Below are 24123 nucleotides of genomic sequence, written 5' to 3'. Positions count from 1 at the left end.
ACTACTTCACATGGATTCTGTTTTTTTTTTTTGAAAGGGTGTTACTTAATCCTTGCTTAATTTCCTCTGATTGCAAAATAACATGTACACACACAGAAAGAAAAACATATATACATAAACAGTAAATAACACCCAAGAAGAATACCTCGGAATTCCTCGTATTTTATTGCTTTCACTGGTTTTGAATTATGAGATTACACTGTTGTCTCTCTTTGTATTCTTTTACAATGTGGAATTGTTGATGATCAATAGGGTTTTCGGCTGGTAGTCCTTAATTGCTGCTTTCTTAGCTTCTGGTGTCCAAAATATCCTCTGACTCTCTCTCGGTTCAATCCTCCTTCCCCCGTTGTGTCCTCCTTGTTTTCAGTGGTTCCCCTGCCCATTAAAAAAACTGACCCCCCTTTTCTTTAACTTTTCCCAAAAACTGCTCTTCAAGTCGTGCCCCCACTTATAAACTGTTTTATTCAGTTTTTACTCTCTTTTTCCATAAACGTTTGCCTCATTGCTTTTTACGTGGCTCCAAAAACAATCTGACTTGGTTATTCACTGGGTATTACAAACTGTCATACTTATTTCAGTCCTGCAATCCACTTTGAGTCTTGTATTGGACCTAGGACAAAAACGAGCATCTACAAGTCGATTGTGTGTACTGATAAAATTGTTGGTGGTCTTGGAGTTTTGGACCTCAATTACATGAATAGAGCTCTACTAGGGAAATGGTCTTGAAGGTTTGCTAATGATAGGGAAAGTGTGTGGAAAAAGGTGATTTGCAACAAATATAATCTGGACCGTAGACTGTTGCTGTTCAAGAACAATCTTCCTGCAAATGCTTCTTGGATATGAAAATCAGTAGTAAAAAATCATTTTAAATAAGATCAGTTCGGTGCTAAATTTCGCAGCATGTTTAAAGTTCGAGCGGGTAATGGAGAGAGTATCAGATTTTGGTTTGACAGCTGGGCGTTAGATTCTCCTCTTAAAGTTATCTTCCCGAGATTGTTTGTTCTTTCATTAAACAATAATGGGAATTTAAAGGATTTTGGTGAGTTTCGGTCATTAGGTTGGTCTTGGCATATAGAGATGAGAAGAAATCTCAGTGATTGGGAACTAGATCAATTTTTTGATCTAATGGCTATAATTCATAATATTACTCTCTCCTATGAGCTGACAGATGGTCTGATACGGAGAGGGAATGGGGAAGGTATTTATTCTGTTAAATCGTGTGTGAAGTCATGCTGCCCTGCTTCGACAGCCGAGTCCTTTTGGATGAAAAACATTTGGAAGGGCTTGGTACCTCCTAGAGTGGAAATCTTTATGTGGCAGGTAGTGTATAAGAGATTGCCAGTAAAACAAGAATTACAGAGGATAGGGGTGTCGTCTATTGTAGACGTTGCATGTCCATTCTGTAAAAAGGAGATTGAATCTTCATCACATCTATTTTTTCACTTGCTTCGTGGCGTGGTCCTTATGGAATAAATTTCTGAGATTTTGGAAACATAGTTCGGTTCTACATGGCAATGCTCAAAGTTTTATTTTGGCTTGGGAGGATATGGTTCCCTACTCTTCTATTTGGTCTCTCATTCCGGGAGTGGTTCTTTGGACAATTTGGAAATATAGGAATGTCATTGTGTTTGAAGGGGCAAGATTAGATCAGATTGATCTATTATTTATGGCAAGATTTAGAGTCGCAACTTGGTTCTTAGCCAAGTTCAAGGATGTGTCTATTTCGAAGGATTCTCTCATTAGTGATCCCTCTCTTGGGGATTGTTCCTCCACTTCCAGGAATTTAATTATCAATATTGTGTCTTGGTCTCCTCCTCCAACGGGTTTTATAAAACTAAATGTGGATGCAATTGTGAGCGGAGATTGGAGGAAAAGTGGTGTTGGTGGCTTACTAAGAGTTGAGGATGGCTCGGTGATGGGTTCTTTCCAAGAGGCGGTTGGTCCAGGTCCTATTTTGATAGAGCTCAAGGAAATTAAGAAGGGCTTAATCTTCTTTCATTCGATCCAACACCGGTTCAAGGAACGTTTGATTGTTGAAAGTGACAGTAAACTAGCAGTGGATTGGGTTAAGAATTACAATTGTTGTCCTTATGTCTATATAGATTTAGTGAAAGACATTGCTGCTTACTTAAGGGATTTACAGGGTGTTATTAGATGGGTTGCTAGGTCAGCCAATATTGACGCTGGTTGCTTGGCTAAGGATGGTATTGGTTAGTTTCAATGTTTTTGTTAAGGATGTTTTTTTTTTGCTTGGGGTTGGTCATTGTAAAGGGAGTGTGTATGTTTGTTTTTTTTAAACATCATGTAACTTTCGATTATTAATGAATTCTAAGGCACTCTTTTCCTCCTTCTGCTGATTGAGGAGCACATTGTGATCCATTAATCATGAAGGGGTTTTTTAATGAGGCCTAAACTTCTTATTAAAAAAATAATTCATATTATGTAGATTTTGGCACTTCCATGTATTTCCATCATGTCCTGTTTTAGTTATTTGTTCATGTGTCTTGTAATCATATTGTGTCCAGAGTTATCAAGTCTATATACATGTATGACATAGCATATATGTATACATGTATCTAGATGGATAAATGTGTGTGCGTGTGTCTGCTGCAAGAAAAAAATCTTTGTTGTTTGTGGCTTTGGACTTTCTGCTTTAAAAGGAACTCTAAATTTGGGTCTTATTTTCTTGTTAATTTCTGAGGGAATTTCATGTGTTTTGTTGTGACAACCAAGTAGGTAATACTTACATTATTGGCAAATACTAGGATATCTAAATAATATATCTACCAGAAGAAAATGATATTAGGAACTGATTAGGTCATTATCAGTAAAATTGGCTGTCAACGGTGTAGTTATATTTCAGAGAAGCATGCTCATTATTGTCTAGATAATATTACTTCGATATTCATTTCCAAGTATTTCATGTGTTTAAACTGATTTGCCATTCCTTTCTTTATATTTGATTTGTTTCATAGGAAAGGGACATTAGTGAGGGTCCAATACCTCGCCTCGACACCTGCTTGTGCATGTTATTTCTATTACCCCACTTGTAGTGGCCAATATTGTTGAGGAAGAGGAAAGTGAATTAATGGATGAAAGTGATTGCAGCCCAATTAATCAACCAAAAGAGAAGCAAATTACGGGAAGATGTCGTAAAGAATTAATATCCAGCTTACAGATGTTGACCAATTATGAGGCTTTACTGACTCCTCAGTCAGTTTGTTCAGTAGCCAATCAGGCTGCTGCCAAAGCAATTATGTTTGTTTCTGGTCTTACAGCTGGTAATGGATACTATGAGTGCATGAGCGTTAATGACATGCCTATGAATTGCTGTAAGCACTGTTATCCTTCATCCTTTGATATGGGGTTACCTATCTATTAAGGCCATTTTGAGATGTGTTTTTGTACAAGTCGACTTAAGGCTATTTTGAGATGCGATCTTGCATAAATTGATAGTGCCGATTCCTAGTAAGAAGTGCATGCAGAATACTGCTAGCTACTATTTTATTATTTAAAAGTCTTATGAATTTCCCCCTCAAGTATGCTCTTACGTAAAACTGAATCATGGAAGTAAAATAGGGTATTTGATTATTTGATCTGGTTGGTTTTTTTATTTAGCTACTCTGCTATAGTGTAATCATCGCAAATCTCTCTCTTTCTAGATATTATATTTTCTGAAAGCTTTGTTGATCTTTTTCTTTCCATTCATTTCAGACATGTTTGCTCCATTTTCTGATTCTCTTGTCTGTTTTGTAGCTGTTTCTTTCCTTAAATTTTGTTCTGTTTTCTAGCTAATGCTTTTTCCAATTTGCATGTGTAATTTTCCCATTTGGGTATATTTTATAATACTATGCATCGTTGCGGCTGGAAACTTGCGACATTTGATTGTTGAGGCTTGTATTGCCAGAAATCTATTGGACACATCCGCATATCTCTGGCCAGGCTATGTGAATGCACATGCAAATATACCCCATAGTGTTCCTAGTCAAGTGCCTGGTTGGTCGTCATTGATGAAAGGATCCCCTCTAACTCCGGCATTGATAAATGCTTTGATTGCTACTCTAGCTTCTAGGTATGCTGTGACATGTATCTTCTGTAGATGCTCGGTTTCGTCCGGGAACTCCGTTCGAGTTCTAGATCCAATACGAGTTACAGTGTAGATTAAGTTGGAGCCCTGAAGGATCTAGCCCGTGCCCAAACCAATTGGAAGCCCAACATGGAAATCAAAGGCAGTTATGAGAAGGGTTAGTAAGTAATTATCAAGAGAGGTCAGTTTTTTTTAACTACTAGAAACCATAAGAAACTATATACATCACGTGGGGACACTAAAAAACAGTAAGGGGGAGGGGGATAAAAAAAACATTGAAAACAGAGGGAGGAGAGGACACGATCAGATATCAGAAAAAACTGAGAGAAAAAGAGGGAGAGAACCAAAAGAAACAGAGAGAACACGAAACGAAGAAAAGCATTTCGAAAGAAAAGTATTTATATTAGTTATCAGTAATTTTACAAGTGCAAAAAGAGTGCCAAAGGAGATACTATTGTAATCTTACAATTGAAAAACAAATAACGCAATAAAGGTATGTTTTTCGAGGAATTATTCTTCAATCTCTTTGTTTTCCAGTTCATTTTTTATGTGTGTTATTGTGGTTTAAAACTAAAATGAGAGAGAGAGATTAGGACTTACCTAGACTGCCCGAACGCCATTGGTATCTTGTTAATTCCATTTATTCTATGTGTTGGTTCCATTGTCATGGAAAAGATGAGATTTAATTTAGCAAAACCAGAATAAAATTAAAAGGAAGAATTTAGTGTTTACCTAGGAGTCAGTCGCCGGAGTTGAAGCCATCGGGATGGAGAGACTCGAGCGATAGAGAGTAACGGTGGTCGTTTGGCTTCGGTTGAAGTCCAGTAGCGGTTGAGGTTTAGTGTGTTCGTCGTTAGGGGTACGACAGGTGGTTATGGTGGCTGAGGTTTCAAGCTTGGGTGAGTGGAGAGAATGGAAAGGGGCGTGAGGGGGTCTCGATTAAGATAAGCAGAGGGGTTGGGCCGTTGGGGTCTTGGCCATTAGTGAGAGAGAATATCGAAAAAAGAGGGAGAGAGTAATTTAGTATATGTGGCTGAGGGTTAATCAAATGTAGGTTAAGATTTTCATTTAAAATATTATATATGTTAAAGCAAAAACGGCAGTGTTGCAATGGTCGAGAGATTTCATGTTTTGAGAAAAAAGGAAAATTTTGAGTGAGCTCCTTTAGGTTCTTGAATTGTTGTATTTTGGTCCTAAAATGGATATTTTGAGCTTTTTAATTTTGTATTCATAGTTTATGCGTTTTTAGTTTAGTCATTTGTTAGGTTATTTAAACTTAATGTTTTTTTTTACATTTAATGTGTATTTTTCTTTTTTATTTTAAACTTTCATATTTTCTTTGGTTATATTACGTTTGCAAGGCTTGAAGTTTGATTTTTTTGTGATATCCTATTATTTATTCTATTTATAAAGTGGTCCTTGAATTTGTTTTATTTATGTTTTAGTCAACGTTTAAGTTTTTTTTTTGTACACGTATATCTGTAAGGATAGTTTAGGTTTGCTATGAAGGCTTGGTAACCATATGTTCGAATCATTATGATACTTGTGTGTGTAAATAGTTATTTTTCGCAAGTTAACTTCATATGCATAACTTGACCCATATCAAATAATTGGATTAAGGGTAATACATTTTTAATTTAAAATTATCTTGAGTGGCTTGTCTTAAATGATTAGAGGGCCGTTTTGACGATTTTAAATTAAAAGTGTATCCCGAAAGTGAAACCTAAAAATCAATTCTTCACCTAAAATTTGGGAACGAAATAAAAAGAAGTGTTCGTTTATTTAAATTTATCAAGAAAAGGTTGTTATAGCTTTTAAGATATGGTCTCGATATTTGTAAATAATCGAACACTCTTTATCTTTCTAAAACGACTCGGTAATGTTAATTTAATTTATTTGAGTGTTTTTGAATGTTTTTAAATTTGCATCTTTGTTTTATGGGATCAAAAATCAAATTAAGTTCGAATTTGTAAAGTTCAATGCAAAGACATTAATTAATCGACTAGGTATCGTTTTAGGGCATTGTGGGGGTGTTAATCCTTCCCCACACGTAACCGACTCCCGAACTCATTTTTTTGATAAAACAGACATCAATTTGTTGTTTTAATTAAAATTAATTTTTATTTAAAATGACAAAACATTTTTGGGTGCCCAATCACACCCTAATCAAAGATTGGTGGCGACTCTTCGAACCATATTTTCGGTCGTAAAGGAAATTCAAAATTTTTCGAAACGAGAGTTCTTTTAAATCGCATTTGTTTTTAAATTAAAAATCAATTGAAAGAGATAAATTAAAAATTGATGTGGTTTTTAAAATATCACTTAAAAGAAAAAATCATTTCGACAGCTTGGCGACTCCGCTGGAGACTTTTTTAGAGAGTCAGGCCGATAGTCGATTAATTAAGTGTCTTTGCAATTGAAAGTTATAAATTTGTTTTAATTTGGTTTTTTGATCCATTGTTTGGTTTTTAATAAGTTTTGTTTGTATTTTGATTTTTTTTAATTTAATTCGATTAACAATTAAATAGTTGTACTAATTTGTTTGCTAATGATTTCAGATTAATTGTATGAATTTATGAAATTTTGAGTGTTTTTATTGTGCTTTTTCGCTTTTCCTCACACACTGCACAGTTGCATTTTCATGACATGAGCTAAAACCCCGCTCCGTCTTAATTAAGTAGGAGTGAGAGACTATGCCCTCGTGTGGTTTTCACCTCCGCATGGGATAGTGGATCGCTCTTGGAGCTCACGCCTTATGGTCCTCGTGATGATAATCACCTCCGCATGGACATAAAGAGGTGTGTTCCCTCGAAATTGAACTCGATCCCCTAAAGCCTGTGATGGGCCAAGATTAAGGGTTCGACAGCCTAAGGGGGCATCGACAAGGACAATTTGAGAACCTATTACTTTAGAACCGAACCTAGCATATAGTGAACATAGAGCCCGAACTTAGGTTGAACAAAACTCGAACCTTAAGAATCCCGTGAGGAGGGTACACAAGGAAAAGCTTTTTTTTTGAGTTATTTATTTTCGTTTTTCGAATAAATGCATGCGAACTAGATATCATGCGGTTAGGTTTATTTTTTGAATAAGCATGCGAATTAGATATCATGCGGTTAGGTTTATTTTTTAAATAAGCATACGAATTAGATATCATGTGGTTAGGATTTATTTTTTGTGAATAACAAAGCATGGGGGTAGATATCATGTTGGGTAGGATCTGATAAAGCATGATTGGGTAGCCAGCATGTGGGTAGGATTCTTGAACAAATTATTATCCCGATTTAATTGCTTTATGTTTACTAACTGATATTTTGTTGTCTTTGCTTTATTTCTTTTCTGTTTTGTATTGCAATATCCATTACATGGTGTTGATTTGGGATTGATGTCCATATAGAAGGCCAATAATATGGAACGAACGATTCAGAAAGAGGTTGAGGACAATGCCGATGTTCTGAGGTGGTCGGAACAGTCCCAAGTGACCAATGGGGACAGCGTGATGCCTGGATACTTGTCGGAGTTATTTGGTTATACTCACATCAACGTGCGTTAGAATGATCTAAGTGAGCTAAAAGAGATATGGGGAAGATGGACAGTAGCCGCTAAGGAGATGTTTTATCAATTGTACGGCGATATTCCTTATCTTCTGGATGTTCCTATTGATCGAAATCTGTTTAGAGCGTTGGCGTAATTCTGGAATCCGGCTTACAGCTGTTTCACATTTGGTAGAGTGGATCTAACACCAACAATAAAGGAGTATCAAGCTTTGGTCTGTTGTTCGAGGTCCCAGATGGATAGAGTATATACCAAGCTGCCAGTCACTTCTTCGTTTAATAAGAAATTACTATTGATGACCGGAATGAGTGAAGATTGGGTAATCAGAAACATTAAGAAGAAGGGAGACAGTGAGTGTATCTCTTGGGCTGCTTTGAAAGAAGTAATTGATCATCACCCTGATAAGAGAAAGAAGCTTGACTTGTTTGCTTTAGGGATTTATGGGCTCGTTATTTTTCCAAAGGTGCTAGGATATGTAGACGTATCAGTCGTTGACCTGTTTGAAAGATTAGACAAGCACGCGGATCCTATTCCAGCCATTTTAGCTTAGACGTTCCGGTCTTTGAGTTCTTGTAGGCGCGAGTGAGAATGATGCTTTATAGGATGTGTGCCTTTGCTGCTAGTGTGGAGTCTGAGTCATTTCAAACATGTTGAAAGAGCACCAGGACGAATGTTTCTAGAGGGGTTTTCGCCTTTGAAGGATTTTCTTTCTAAAGAATGACCTGAGGGCTTCACCGAAGAAAAATGGATGGTCATCTTCAAGGATATCAGAGATGGTGATATTTTGTGGCGAGCTTCGTGGAATGTTTCTTCGGCCATACTTTACCGATGTGGAGAGCGAGATTGGGTTCCTTTACCATGTATATGGGGTTCTATTGGGTATACACCGTTACTAGTTTCCAGACAGTATGGGCCAAGGCAGTTTATTCCATCCACATGAGACTTAGTAGGGTCGGATTTTGCATTCAAAGGAGATCAGTATAAGGGTAAAGTTAAAGAGGTTGCTGAGGCTTGGAAGCAAACTCGTCGTGTGAATCTGTTCACTTATGATCTCGAGTTATCTCAAGAGTACGAGTAGTGGAGAAGCGGTCGAGTAAATGACAACATCCCGATAGTGAATCCTGAAAATATTCAGCCGGTGGAGGAACAGTTGAGAGTGGTGCCATCTCCATTAGAGTTAGCTAAGCGCGATTTCAAAGCAGAACGGAGACAATGGAGAATGACTTTGCAGAAGCTGGAAGATGAAATGTGTCAAAAGGGATTGGAGATTGACATTCAGAAGAGTAGAGCAGATCGAATTGAAAAAGTAGAGAAGCAACTTCGGCTAGACTTTGACGATCTTCGGTCAACTTATCAGCGAATGGTAAAAGCTCAGGCAGGTTCTAGCTCGAGTAAGTCTGTCGAATTGAGGCAAGAGGTGGCGAGCCTCAAAAGAGTAGCCGGAGAGAGTCAAGAAGAGCTCAAGCAAAGCAGGCACCAAGTGAAGATTTTATCGAAAGAAAAGGATTCTTTAGAGCAGCGGTTACAAAAGAGTCAAGCCCAGAATGAGAAGTTGAAGGAGAAAATTTCAAGTTTAGAGACTGCATTACGACGATACCGAAACATGGAAGGTAGCTCGAGCCAGGGGGAGGTTGAAAGTCTAAAAAAACAAGTGAGTGAGCTTGAAGCCATGGTTCAAGATTTTCAGAGGCAAGCAAGTGAGCTATTGATAGTTCCTTATGAGGGGGATATACAATGGCATTTTCGATGGGAGCGAGCTCAGGCGAGAGTTAAGCAAAGAGAAGACCTTATTGTTTGTTACCTAGGACACGCGCGGAGAATAGCTCAATATTTGGTCATTTTATCCGAGGAAGCTGCTGATGTGACTGAAGAACTGGATCCCGAGGCTGAAGAAAACCAGAAGATCGTGGAGTTGCTAGCACATGTACAACAAATAGGAGAGATGGTGCAGATATATTTGTGATATGTTTTAACTTTGTAATTGAACGTCATTCTAATATAAAGAGTTATTCTAAGGAGTCGTTCCAGGATCAACACCCTGCATTTTGCATATGCATTTTTAATACATTTAAATTTTTGCATCGCATTTTATTCATTCATAATCATATATTTCATATTCATTAATAAATATCAGCGATAAAAAAATGACTCTGTGACAGAGTAATACTGGAAAATCCCAAGTATATCTACAGAACCAGGAAGAAAGTTATGGATGACAAACTTGCCCAAATTGAGAAGGCTCAGTTGGAGTTACAAGATAATATCAAGAAAATGCAAGAAGACATGATGAATGCCCAAAAGGAGATGTTTGCCAAGTTTGCGAGTATGTTAGAAGAAAGAAATCTAGAACATGGGAAAGGTCCTATGCCGGGAGCTGTAACTGAGGACTCACTTTATCCTCCAGAACAATCTCAGAACGTTCAAGGGACTCATGTTCATGTCGGGAAGGTGCACATTAATCCAGTCGGTGCTTCTGTTAACGTACAACCTGGATCTAGTTCATATCAGGAAGAACATCAATATCATCAAGTTCCGGACCTTGATGAAGAAGCCAAGAAGAACCAAAACAATCTGTTGGAAGAGAAATGGAAACAGCTAGAAAGAGAAGTCAGAGCCATGAAGGAAGATACTAGTGTCTATGGATTCGACGCAAAGGAATTAAGTCTAGTTCCGGATTTGGTTTTACCTCCAAAGTTCAAAGTTCCTAACTTTGATAAGTTTGATGGTACCAGGTGTCCCTCTGTGCATATCACAATGTTTTGTAGGAAGATGACCGGATACATAGGGGACGATCAATTGTTGATACACTGTTTTCAGGAAAGCTTAATTGGTTCGGTAATCCTGTGGTATAACCAGCTGAGTATAGATAATATTAAATCGTGGAAAGACTTGGCTAAGTCTTTCTTGAGCAATACAAACATGTAAAAGATGTTAGGCCCAACAGGATGATGTTGCAAGGAATGGAAAAGAAGTCTAACGAGAGTTTTAGACAATATGCTCAAAGATGGAGAGATGTAGCAGTGCAAGTCCACCCGCCATTGGAAGAGGAGAAAACAAATATGCTTTTTGTCAACACCTTAAAGGCTCCTTTTTTCTCGCATCTTATCGGTAATCCTTATCGAAGTTTTGCTGATGTAGTTACGACGGGAGAAATGATTGAAATGGCTGTTAAGAGTGGGAAGCTCAAGGGAGGAGAGTTTAGTAAGAGGCCACCAACGAGGAAAAAAGAAAACGAAATCAGTAATGTGAGGCAGTACGATTCTAATAACATCACTGTTTCCCGTCCTCAAGGAGCAGGGTCGTCAACACAAAATGATAATAGACAAGGGGCAAGGGACCAGAGGAGAGAGAGGCCTCAATTTGACCCCGTCCCGATGACTTATAAGGAATTGTTTCAGATTTTGTACGATCGGCATGTGGTTTCGCCGTATCACGTGACACCAATGCAACCTCATTTTCCCAAATGGTATGATACTAGTGCTCAGTGTGAGTACCATGCAGGGAACCCTGGGTATTCCATTGAGAATTGTACTGCGTTTAAGAAGGTTGTCCAAGCTTTGAGAATGAGGAATGTCATCAACTTTGGTGACAGTGAGCAGCCGAATATAGCTCAGAATCCGTTGCCAAGCCATGCAGGAGCAGGAGTTAACGTGATTAGTGAAGAGCAACGAAAAAGAATTGTAAGGAATGTTAGTAAGGTGGTATCACCCATGAGTTGGGTGTGGTGCCAGATGGTTAAGGTAGGATGGTTGAAGCCCAGTTTGATGGTTGAACAGTTTAACAGTGGAGAGGTATGTCAGTATCATAACAGTGAAGAACACAGTATTCAGCAATGTCCTGACTTCCTATCTTTGGTACAAGACATGATGGACAGTAAAGAAATTGAGTTCTTTAAAGAGATTGCTGAAGAAGAGGAAGCGGAAGTTTGCACTTCAGAAGGATCGTCTAAATGGGTATACAATGCTAGTTGTCCCCTAATTATTACTCCCAAGAATCGAGTTGCTGAAAATGTAGCTCTGAAAGTGGTTATTACACCTCCATCTCCATTCCCATATCGGGATAATAAACAAGTGCCTTGAAGATATGATTGCCAGATGGGGAATGTAACAAAAGAGAATGAGGAAGTAGATGAGGTGGGACACTTTACCAGAAGTGGTAGGTGTTATTCTCTTAATCCACCTAAAGAGTCTGAGAAGAAGGTTGATGTTGATAAGGGAAAAAAGATTGATGTGCAGATAGAAGAAGATAAGCATGTTATCAACGAACCTGTAACTGAGAGTGAAGCGGTATAATTTTTGAAGTTTTTGAAGCACAGTGAGCATAGTGTTGTTGAACAGTTACACAAGTTACCTGCCCCGTATTTCTATTTTATCATTACTTTTGAGTTCAGTGGCCCATAGGAATGCTCTGTTAAAGGTTTTGAACCAGACTTTTGTTCCGAAAGAGTTGCCCATTGAAAAGTTGGACCGGTTAGTTTCCAATATACAAGCTGATAATTTTTTATCTTTTTCTGAGGATGAGATCCCTTCTGGATGATTGGTAGTCAGAAGGCTTTGCATATCACAGTTAAGTGTAAAGGGCATGTGTTGTCCCGGGTTTTGGTTGATAATGGTTCAACTTTGAATGTGATGCCCTTAGTGACTCTAAAGAAGCTTCCATTAGATAGTACACTTATTAGAACCTGTCAAAGTGTGGTTCGAGCTTTCGATGGGACTAAAAGAGAAGTGTTGGGCAAGATTGATGTTCCTCTGAATATTGGTCCAACAACTTATGAAGTGGAATTTCTCGTAATGAACATTATGCCTACGTACAATTGTTTGTTGGGAAGGCCTTGGATTCATCAGGCCGGTGCAGTTCCGTCCATATTGCACCAGAGACTGAAATTTGTGTTTGATGGAAAGTTGGTATGTATTCATGCTGAAGAGGACATTATTGCTTCTGTTTCTACTACTGCTCCGTACATTGAAGTGGATGAGCAAGCGGTCGAGTGTTCTTTCAGATCGTTGGAGTTTGTCAATGCTATGTTTGTGGCTGAAGGCAGGAAGATACCAAAGCCTAGACTGTCAAATTGTACCAAAATGGGACTCAAGCTGACCCTTGGAAGAGGAGCAAAAGTTGGGAAAGGGTTAGGAAGTCAGTTACAAGGACCAGTGAATCCAATATTCCCTGTTACTAAAAGAGATCGATTTGGTTTGGGGTATCAGCCAACTCCGAGGGATAAGCTGAGGGGAATTAAGAAGGGTCAGGAAATGAGAAAGGCCAGATTGGCTGGTGAAGACCTTAGCTGGGGAACCCATGATCTTCCCGCCGTTGAGCAGAATTTTCATATCTGGGGGACATATGTTTCAAGGGAATTCAAGGAACACTGAGGTGATGGATGAGGATGCCTTGGGAGATTTAGGCATTAACGTTATAACTGATGATGAATTTGAGGAAATGAGAGCTATGGGCATTTATCCTGCACCGTCGGGCTTCGTGTTGAACAATTGGACCGCGGAAGAACTGTCTGTAGTTTACAAATCTTTTACAGAGTAATGCACTGGAACTTTCTCCCTGTTGTTCATACCCTGGGGCAATAGGTGATTTTATGTAAAGGGTTAAGCTGTTTGTTTTTTCTTGCTTTCAATAAAAGGTGCATTATGTTAGTTCCAAATGGCAAACATTTTCCCCTGCATTTCATTCATTCATTCTTTGTTGTATATATGTATGTATTTATTTATTTCTATTTATTTATATGGGAAAAGATCCTCCCATATGTATATATGTATATATATCTTCTCTTTCATTATTTTTTCAGGAGCTCAGATATCAATAATATGAATGCAAATGACTCTGACCCGGAGATTGATTTCGAGAAGCCTATATGTCAAGGGGAAATAGAATATTGTGATAATGATGAGGGATATGAACTACCTTCTGAATTGCTGAAAATGGTGGAGAGTGAAGATAAGCAGATTCTGCCTCATAAAGAGCCTATTGAGATTTTGAATTTGGGGACAGATGAGGATAAGAGAGAAGTAAAGATTGGTATCACTCTGTCAGTTGGAGGTCGACAAGATTTAATATAATTGCTTCAAGAATAAAAGGATGTGTTTGCTTGGTCATACGAAGATATGCCGGGTTTAGATACAGAGTTGGTTGTTCACAAACTGCCAATAAAGCCTGAATGTAAACCGGTAAAACAAAAACTGAGAAGAATGAGACCTGAGATTCTGCTCAAGATTAAAGAGGAAGTGAAGAAACAATTTGACGCCGGATTTCTTAAAGTGGCTAAATATCCTGAATGGGTGGCGAATATTGTCCCAGTACCGAAGAAGGATGGGAAAGTTTGAATGTGTGTCAACTACAGGGATCTCAACCGAGCTAGTCCAAAAGATAATTTTCCTTTACCACATATAGACACACTAGTGGATAATACTGCTGGAAATTCTTTGTTCTCTTTTATGGATGGTTTCTTTGGCTACAATTAAATTAAGATGAATCCTGAAGATATGGAAAAAACGACGTTCGTTACCATGTGGGGAACATTTTGTTATAAAGTAATGCTGTTTGGATTGAAGAACGCTGGGGCAACATATCAAAGGGCCATGGTGACATTATTTCATGACATGATGCATAAAGAGATAGAAGTTTATGTCGATGATATGATTGTGAAAGCTAAGACAGAGAAAGAACATATTGTGAATTTGAGAAAACTCTTTAAAAGACTAAGAAGATGCCAGCTAAAACTCAACCCAAATAAATGTACTTTTGGGGTGACATCTGGGAAGCTGTTGGGATTTATAGTAAGCCAAAAAGGAATTGAAATACACTCAGATAAAGTAAAGGCTATTCAAGACTTGCCACCCCCACGAACACAAAAAGAAGTCAGAGGATTTTTGGGGAGATTGAATTATATAGCTCGATTTATTTCACAACTGACGGAAAAGTGTGATCCCATATTTCGCCTTCTTCGCAAGAATAACTCAGGGGAACGGAATGAGGATTGTCAAAGATCTTTTGAAGCAGTGAAAAGATATTTGTCGAGTACTCCAATCTTGGCGCCACCAATCCCAGGCCTCGATTTATTCCAACTGACGGAAAAGTGTGATCCCATATTTCGCCTTCTTCGCAAGAATAACTCAGGGGAACGGAATGAGGATTGTCAAAGATCTTTTGAAGCAGTGAAAAGATATTTGTCGAGTACTCCAATCTTGGCGCCACCAATCCCAGGCAAACCATTGATTTTGTATTTGTCAGATTATGAAAATTCAATGGGGTGTGTGCTGGGGCAATGTGACCAAACTGAGAAGAAAGAAAGGGCTATATATTATCTCAGTAAGAAGTTCACTGAATGTGAGATAAGATACTCACCCATTGAAAAATTGTGTTGCGCTTTAGTATGAGCTATTCGAAGGCTTATGCAATATATATTGTATCATACTACTTGGCTTATATCCAAGTTGATCCCTTGAAATATCTAATGGGTGTGCTTACATTATCTGGAAGATTAGCTCGTTGGCAGATCCTATTGTCTGAATTTGACATTCAGTATATAAACCAGACGACAATCAAAGGAAATGCTATAGCAGAATTAATTACAAGTAGGGTTTCGGAAGAATATGAGCCGTTGAGCTTTGATTTCCCAGATGAAGATTTAATGGCTATTTCGGTAGAAGAAGCAGTGGCATCCACTAGTAAATATTGGAAGTTGAACTTTGATGGTGCTTCAAATGCCATAGGACATGGAATCGGGGCAATTTTGGTCTCACCAGAGGGAGAGCATTATCCTTTACCATTCGGCATAATTTTGATTGTACTAACAATATGGCTGAGTATGAAGCTTGTGTTATGGGTCTTAGAGCTGCTGTTGAACGCAAAGTAAAAATGCTTAAAGTATATGGAGATTCAGCTTTGGTAATATACCAGCTCAAAGGAGAATGGGAGACAAAAGATCCCAAGCTTGTAGAATATCGTAAGTTGGTTATGGAACTTGTTGAAGAATTTGAAGAAGTAACTTTCAATTACCTCCCCAGAGAATAGAATCAAATGGCAGATGCCTTAGCCACACTGGCAGCAGCATTTAAGATGAACAAGCATTCAAATATGATTCCCATTGAAATGAAGGCTTATGAGTATCCAGCCCATTATTTTAATATTGAAGAAGAAGAAGATGGAAACCCTTGGTATTATGATATCTTGCAATATATAAGGTATCAGAGTTATCCAGAACAGGCTACTGAGAATGATAAGAGAACCATTAAAAGAATGGCATCAGGGTATGTGCTTGATGGTGAGACTCTATACAAGAAAAGTCTGGATCAGGTCTTGTTAAGGTGTGTGGACACGAAAGAAGCCAAGTTGATTCTTGAGGAAGTGCATGAAGGAATATGTGGTACCCATGCTAATGGGCATGTTATGGTTAGGCAGATTATGAGATTTGGGTATTATTGGTCAACTATGGAAACAGACTGTATCAATTATGCCCGAAAATGTCACAAGTGTCAGATTTATGGAGATAGGATACATACTTCTCCTCATCCGTTGTACGTAATGACAGCTCCGTGGCCATTCTCAATGTGGGGCATGGATGTTATTGGACAAATTTCGCCCAAAGCTTCAAACGGCCATCGTTTTATTCTGGTAGCCTTAGATTACTTCACTAAGTGGGTAGAAGCAGCTTCTTATGCAAATGTTACCCAATCAACAATATGCAAATTCTTAAAGAAAGAGATCATTTGTAGATATGGTTTGCCCGAGAGGATTATTTCCGATAATGCGTTGAATTTAAACAATAAGATGATGGACTTGGTCTGTAAACAGTTCAAAATAAAGCATCATAATTCCACCACTTATCACCCAAAGATAAACAGGGCAGTAGAGGCGGCTAATAAGAACATCAAAAGGCTCATAGAGAAGATGACTGAGACCTATAAAGATTGGCATGAGAAGTTTCCATTTGCTCTGTTTGCCTATCAAACTTCTGTACGAACGTTAACTGGGGCAACTCCATTTTCTCTGGTATATGGGATGGAAGCTGTCTTACCTATTGAGGTGAAAATTCCCTCACTTCGGATTTTGTCAGAAGTGAAGCTCGATGAGGCAGAATGGGTCCAGGCTAGGTATGACCAGTTGAATTTGATTGAAGAAAAGAGATTGAAAGCTATTTGTCATGGTCAGATGTACCAAAAACGTATTATACGGGCACATGGTAAGAAAGTTCGCCTTCGAGAATTCCATGAGGGAGATTTGGTGCTTAAAAGAATTTTGCCTATTCAGAAGGATTTCAGAGGAAAATGGATGCCTAATTGGGAAGGACCTTATGTTGTCAAGAAAGCCTTTTCTGGGGGAGCTCTAGTCCTAACTGAAATGGACGGATCATAATTACCATATCCATTGAATTCCGACGCTGTTAAGAGATATTTTGCTTGAAGAAGAAATAAAAGAGAAAATAAAAAAATAAAAAAAATGAATGAAAAAAATAATAAAAATGAGAAGAAGAAAAATGAAGAAAAGAAAAATGAAAAAAAAGAAGAAGAAAAACAAAATGAAAGAGAAAAACAAAAAGAGAAAAATGAAAAAATAAAGAAAAATAAAAGAGGGGTTCAAGATGAAAACCCGAAAAGGGCGTTTTGGAACCAAATGAGGTCTCAAGTTGAAAACCCGCAAAGGGCGACTTGAGTTGAGTTTGAAATTCAGAATTCGTGCATGGTGGAAGGTTCTGAATTGATTTTGGAAATGGAAAGAGCTCCTGATATGGGTAGTAACAATGACAGTTGGTAATCAGGATTGAGACTAAAGATTAATGAGTCTCGATTGAAACAACCAGGAGAGAAATTGAATGCACATGAGATTCAATACTGGTTTAGGGCATCCAATTATGGAGATTTGGGAGTTTAGAAGTAGCTTCATACTCTTAAGCATCACAATTTTGGAGATCCTTTTGACAGAAGCTACACTCGAGATATTCTAATGGCGTGCCAGTTCAAAAGCATTTGCATTATTGATATTTGAAGACGCCTACTCTTTTGTTCTTTTACTGTTTCCAGTTAAAAGTTTGCCATGAAATTACCTAAAAATTCTTTACATTATATAAATAAAGAGATGTATTTTCTTGTTAATTTTCCTTTTGCAAGCATATTATTTTGAAAGGTTAAAACATATAACTTAACTTGAAGTACATGAGATCGTTTTGTATTATTGTGCAAAAGGTTTTGGAAAATACAGGTATTATGAAGCTGACAATGGTTTAAACATGTAAGCTTGTGTGGCTACGGGAAACTAAAATCTTGGAATTCATAAGAAATCTCGGCCATTAAAAGACGACCCAAGGATATTGTCATTTATCAAGAAGTCGGTCATGGGTACTAGTGGGTTTCAAGAAAGAAAGAAGTCAAGGTCATGTTAAACCGAAGGATATGGTATTGAGATTGTCAACTGGAGTGAACTGGTCAAATGTTCTGTACCCAAGATGAAACCGAGTTCCATCAAGATCATAAGGAGATGGAGTTCTTTCGAAGAAGAAAATGCATCAAATTGCATATTTGCATACATTTAGGCATGAATAGGATCATGGCACTCATAATTGCATGATGACTTAAGCATTTGCAGGTTTCCCAATGATAGTTGAAGATTGAAGATATTGAACCATCGAAATGAAAATAACTGGTCTTGAGATTTTGACAAGAATGATGTTCATACGAAAATTGAGTCAAAGCATATTCAAATATCCAATGGCTTTCAGACAAGTTTTCATGATGGAGATGAATTTTCAGAAATTTTATCAAATTCTAAATTTTTGAATATAATATTTTCAAACATACATTAATGATTGGTAATGTTGATTTCAGGTTGGACCTTCGAAACAGGTCAATCTTAAGCCTTCACGGAAGAGTAGTGAAGCAAACCATCTGTAAGCCTTCACGGAAGATTAGTGAAGCAAACTCATTTTATGAAGATCGAGTCCTATACTCTCTGAAGGAATAGGGAGCGGACCTGTTTATTGAAGATTTTCCGAGTTCTATACTCTCTGAAGGAATAGAGAGCGGACCTGTTTTATTGAAGATTGTTCGAGTTCTATACTCTCTGAAGGAATAGAGAGCGGATTCGTTTGTTGAAGATTGTTCGAGTTCTATACTCTCTGAAGGAATAGAGAGCGGACCCATTTTATGAAGATTGTTCGAGTTCTATACTCCCTGAGCAGATAGGGAGCGGACCCGTTTATTGAAGATTGATCGAGTCTTATACTCCCTGAAGGAATAGGGATTAGACTTATCATTTGAAGATTTTTCAAGTTTCATTTATCCCGAAGTAACAATGAAGTGCTTTAATCTTTTGGAGCTTGTAGAACCGGACAAACTCGATCATCTTTTAATCTTTGTTCTATTCTCGTTACACGACAATGAACAAAGAGGGGCAGCTGTAGATGCTCGGTTTCGTCTGGGGACTCCGTTCGAGTTCTAGATCCAATACGAGTTATAGTGTAGATTAAGTTGGAGCCCTGAATGATCTAGCCCGTGCCCAAACCAATTGGAAGCCCAACATGGAAATCAAAGACAGTTATGAGAAGGGTTAGTAAGTAATTATCAAGAGAGGTCAGTTTTTTTAACTACTAGAAACCATCAGAAACTATATACATCACGTGGGGACACTAAAAAACAGTAAGGGGGAGGGGGATAAAAAAACATTGAAAACAGAGGGAGGAGAGGAACATCATATAGAAAAAACTGAGAGAAAAAGAGGGAGAGAACCAAAAGAACCAGAGAGAACATGAAACGAAGAAAAGCATTTCGAAAGAAAAGTATACTAGCTATCAGTAATTTTACAAGTGCAAAAAGAGTGCCAAAGGAGATACTATTGTAATCTTACAATTGAAAAACAAATAACGCAATAAAGGTATGTTTTTCGAGGAATTATTCTTCAATCTCTTTGTTTTCCAGTTCATTTTTTATGTATGTGTTATTGTGGTTTAAAACTAAAATGAGAGAGAGAGATTAGGACTTACCTAGACTGCCCGAACGCCATTGGTATCTTGTTAATTCCATTTATTCTATGTGTTGGTTCCATTGTCATGGAAAAGATGAGATTTAATTTAGCAAAACCAGAATAAAATTAAAAGGAAATTTAGTGTTTACCTAGTCGGTCGTCGGAGTTGAAGCCATCGGGATGGGAGACTCGAGCGATAGAGAGTAACGGTGGTCGTTTGGCTTCGGTTGAAGTCCAGTAGCGGTCAGGGTTTAGTGTGTTCGCCATTAGGGGGCCGACAGGTGGTTATGGTGGCTGAGGTTTCAAGCGTGGGTGAGTGGAGAGAATGGAAAGGGGCGTGAGGGGGTCTCGATTAAGATAAGCAGAGGGGTTGGGCCGTTGGGGTCTTGGCCATTAGTGAGAGAGAATATCGAGAAGAGAGGGAGAGAGTATTTTAGTATATGCGGCTGAGGGTTAATCAAATGTGGGTTAAGATTTTCATGTGTATTTTTCATTTTTATTTTAAACTTTCATATTTTCTTTTTATATACGTTTGCAAGGCTTGAAGTTTGATTTTTTTGTGATATCTATTTATTCTATTTATAAAGTGGTCATTGAATTTGTTTTATTTATGTTTTAGTCAACGTTTAAGTTTTTTTTGTACACGTATGTCTGTAAGGATAGTTTAGGTTTGCTATGAAGGCTTGGTAACCATATGTTCGAATCATTATGATACTTGTGTGTGTAAATAGTTATTTTTCGCATGTTTTCGAATCATTATGATACTTGTGTGTGTAAATAGTTATTTTTCGCATGGACCCATATCAAATATTGGATTAAGGGAATATATTTTTAATTTAAAATTGTCTTGAGTGGCTTGTCTTAACTGATTAGAGAGCCGTTTTGACGATTTTAAATTAAAAGTGTATCCCGAAAGTGAAACCTAAAAATCAATTCTTCACCTAAAATTTGGGAACGAAAGAAAAGGAAGTGTTCGTTTATTTAATTTTATCGAGAAAATGTTGTTATAGCTTTTAAGATCTGGTCTCGATATTTGTAAATAATCGAACACTCTTTATCTTTCTAAAACGACTCGGTAATGTTAATTTAATTTATTTGAGTGTTTTGAATGTTTTTAAATTTACATCTTTGTTTTATGGGATCAAAAATCAAATTAAGTTCGAATTTGTAAAGTTCAATGCAAAGACATTAATTAATCGACTATGTACCGTTTTAGGGCGTTGTGGGGGTGCTAATCCTTCCCCACACGTAACCGACTTCCGAACTCATTTTTTTGATAACGCATACCTCAATTTTTTGTTTTAATTAAAATTAATTTTTATTTAAAATGACAAAACATTTTTGGGTGCCCAATCACACCCTAATCAAATATTGGTGGCGACTCTTCGAACCGTATTTTTCGGTCGTAAAGGAAATTCAAAATTTTTCGAAACGAGAGTTCTTTTAAATCGCATTTGTTTTTAAATTAAAAATCAATTGAAAGAGATAAATTAAAAATTGATGTGGTTTTTAAAATCTCACTTAAAAAGAAAAACTCATTTCGACATCTTCTTTAGATATTTTTTTTTTTTGTCTTTGCTTTACTGAATGGGAAGGGTAGTTGGCTTGGTTGCTTAGTTGAAGCACTAAGATGGGGTTGATGAAGGAAGACATACTTTGAACCACAACACTATCCTTGTTATAAAGAGTTGTCATCCACTTCTTTGTTCAATTGCAGTGACCATAAAATCATCTAATAGATTGTCTTTTAGTCCTTTTTTAAGATCTGATATCTGAAAAAGGAATGGATGGTTTTTTTAGAGTACTTATCCCATTGGTTTTACCTAAATGCTTTTTGGCTTCCCTGGAATTGTTTTTATCTTTTCTTTTTTATTTTAAAAAATGGTGATTCTTTTTGCTTCTGTGAGAACTTATGAATTGGATGGTAGAAAGATGCCAACAAGCCAATTATATCATTATACCTTATTGTCTATGTTACTTGGGCTCTTCAATTTCCATGAACTATCCGTGTCCGACACTTGGATATGGGGATATGACGTCCAAAAATCCTCCAAATATATAGAAAAATTTAGGAAAATCTAGCCATGCCTGTGTGGATACATACTTGTGTCCGATGCTTACACTTGAGTTTGAGTAACATAGCTTATTGTTATAACGGACAACGTAAGTGTTATTTGAAAATTTCAACTTCATTCTTCATCATTTTCTCTTTCTATTTCTGTATGATTATTTTATTTATTATATATTAAGTTCTTATCCACGTTACAGAAATTAGAAATGTATGTCTCCGTGCCACAGGTACACCTTTCTCATCATTGTGTGGTAATGTGTCTGAGTTGGGGTGGGATGGGAATGGGGATTTAAAGTATCTTGACTGATTAAGTGTAGCATCTGTGTAAATATTGGCTATGACCTGGTCTTCAGTTACGGCGTTGTTTTTCCTGAAGCCAGGTATACGAGATGCTCTTTTTTTGAAATTTACCCAGTGCTAAGACAACTGAATTTAAGCTCATGGATTTGATGGAAGCTTACCAGAGATTGAGCTCTTTTTTTGAAATTTACCCAGTGCTAAGACAACTGAATTTAAGCTCATGGATTTGATGGAAGCTTACCAGAGATTGAGAAAATATACGAGATTGCAACCAAAGGATCAAATGATGAGAAGATATCTGCCGCTAGCATTCTTTGTGGAGCATCTGTAGTTCGTGGGTGGAATATACAGGTAATTTGACAGTAGGTCACTTCACTTCCTACAAGGTGCGTTACTGTCACAGTTTCTGTTCGTCACCATCTTTCTTATGTGCTTCACAAGTTTGGTTATCTTCTTTTTTTCCCATTGAAGTTTCTTCCATTTGTGCTATTTGTGGAGCTTATGTGGGTCTTGCTTGTTGTAGCAACAAGCTGTTATGTTCATTACAAGTTTGTTGTCACCACCAGTTCCTGCCAACTATTCTGGGAGTGATAGCCATTTGATTAGTTACGCCCCATTTTTGAATGTTCTTCTTGTTGGAATATCATCTGTTGATTGTGTCCAGATCTTCTCTTTACATGGCATGGTGCGTTTTACTTTTCATGATTCGTTTTTTCTGCTGGTTTACATGTGAATATTCTTTTGTGTTGTATGAATTGAAGAAAAGTTCATGGAGCTAGTTTTCAAAGAGTTTACTGAAAAGATCCTCTTCTCATATATTGAAAATTAGTTACGTATGGATTTTAATATTTTACATAATGAATATTATATTAATTTTTACAAGACTAAACCAAATTAATGTTATAAACTCTTATAAATTTTAAGAAATTATGATTAAGAATATTATAAATTTAAAAGAAGGGCAATTTAGTTAATATCCCGGGGCAGGAAGATTTGGTCTAAAACAGCCTGACTCAATCTTTTTTTTTTTTGATAAAAAAAAACCCACCTCACCCCTGCACTCTGTTTTCAGAAAAAGAGAGGTCCTTACAGGATCAGGACTGGTTGGAACCAATGGGTTCAGATTGTTTTGCCAACCCTCGACTTTCTGCAATCTGTGCATAACTGAGGGGAATTTTATTTAATTTTGTACCATTAAGAATTAGAAGCTGTTGCTTTCTGAAATTACAGAGACAATTGCATTACTGAATAATAATGCATCCCTGTGGCACATATCCACAATGTATAGTCCTATGAGCTCCACTCACCGACATTATTTGATATCAGGTTCCACTACTTGCTGGTGCATTGATGGCCCTTTGTGAGGTTTTTGGGTCAACCGCTCCGAATGTTTCATGGACTCTTCCAACAGGGGAAGAGCCGACTAGTCATGCGGTTTTCAGCAATGCATTTACTCTTCTACTGAGGTTATGGAAGTTTGATCATCCACCTGTTGAACATGTGATGAGAGAGGACCAGTAGGATCTCAACCAAGTCCAGAGTACCTGTTGTTGGTTCGAAACTCTAAATTATCAGCTTTTGGAAAATCACCGAAGGATCGTTTAAAAATTAAAGGAATTTCAAAAAATTTGAACTTCCCTATGGAACTCATATTTATGGATTCCTTTCCCAAATTAAAATGCCGGTACCGGCAGCATCAAGAATGCATTGCTTCAACCCTCTCAGGACTTGTACAAGGGACCACTGTTCATCAGATTGTTGATGCGCTCCTCAAGATGATGTTCAGGGAGATAGGCAGGGGTTCACAGTCTTTAACTTCTACGACTTCCGGGAGTAGTAGTTCTTCTGCAACTGGAGGTGACGATATCTTGATAAGACTAAAAGTGCCAGCATGGGATATCCTGGAAGGAACTCCGTATGTGCTTGACGCTGCTCTGACAGCCTGTGCCCATGGAAGAATTGCCCCACGTGAACTACCGACAGGTATGTCCTTTCTCCTTGCTTAAAAGTAAGCTATGTTGCTTGGGCATCGACGGAAATGTTGGACACGGATGTGTCTTACAGGTTCTAAGTGTTTCCATGTATTCGGAGGATGCTTGGAAGTTATATTCCCATACCATTTGTTCGACATAAGTGTAAATGAAGA

The 24123-nt window shown here is 37.6% G+C and overlaps 1 pseudogene; it reads left to right on the top strand.

The window, feature by feature from the left end:
* Positions 1-24123, top strand: part of LOC120188785 — a 62567-nt pseudogene that overhangs the window by 36463 nt on the left and 1981 nt on the right.

This window comes from Hibiscus syriacus, unplaced genomic scaffold (assembly GCF_006381635.1).
Source record: "Hibiscus syriacus cultivar Baekdansim isolate YM2019G1 unplaced genomic scaffold, ASM638163v2 tig00116951_pilon, whole genome shotgun sequence".
Lineage (NCBI taxonomy): Eukaryota > Viridiplantae > Streptophyta > Magnoliopsida > Malvales > Malvaceae > Hibiscus > Hibiscus syriacus.
This window is presented reverse-complemented; position numbering and strand designations above follow the sequence as displayed.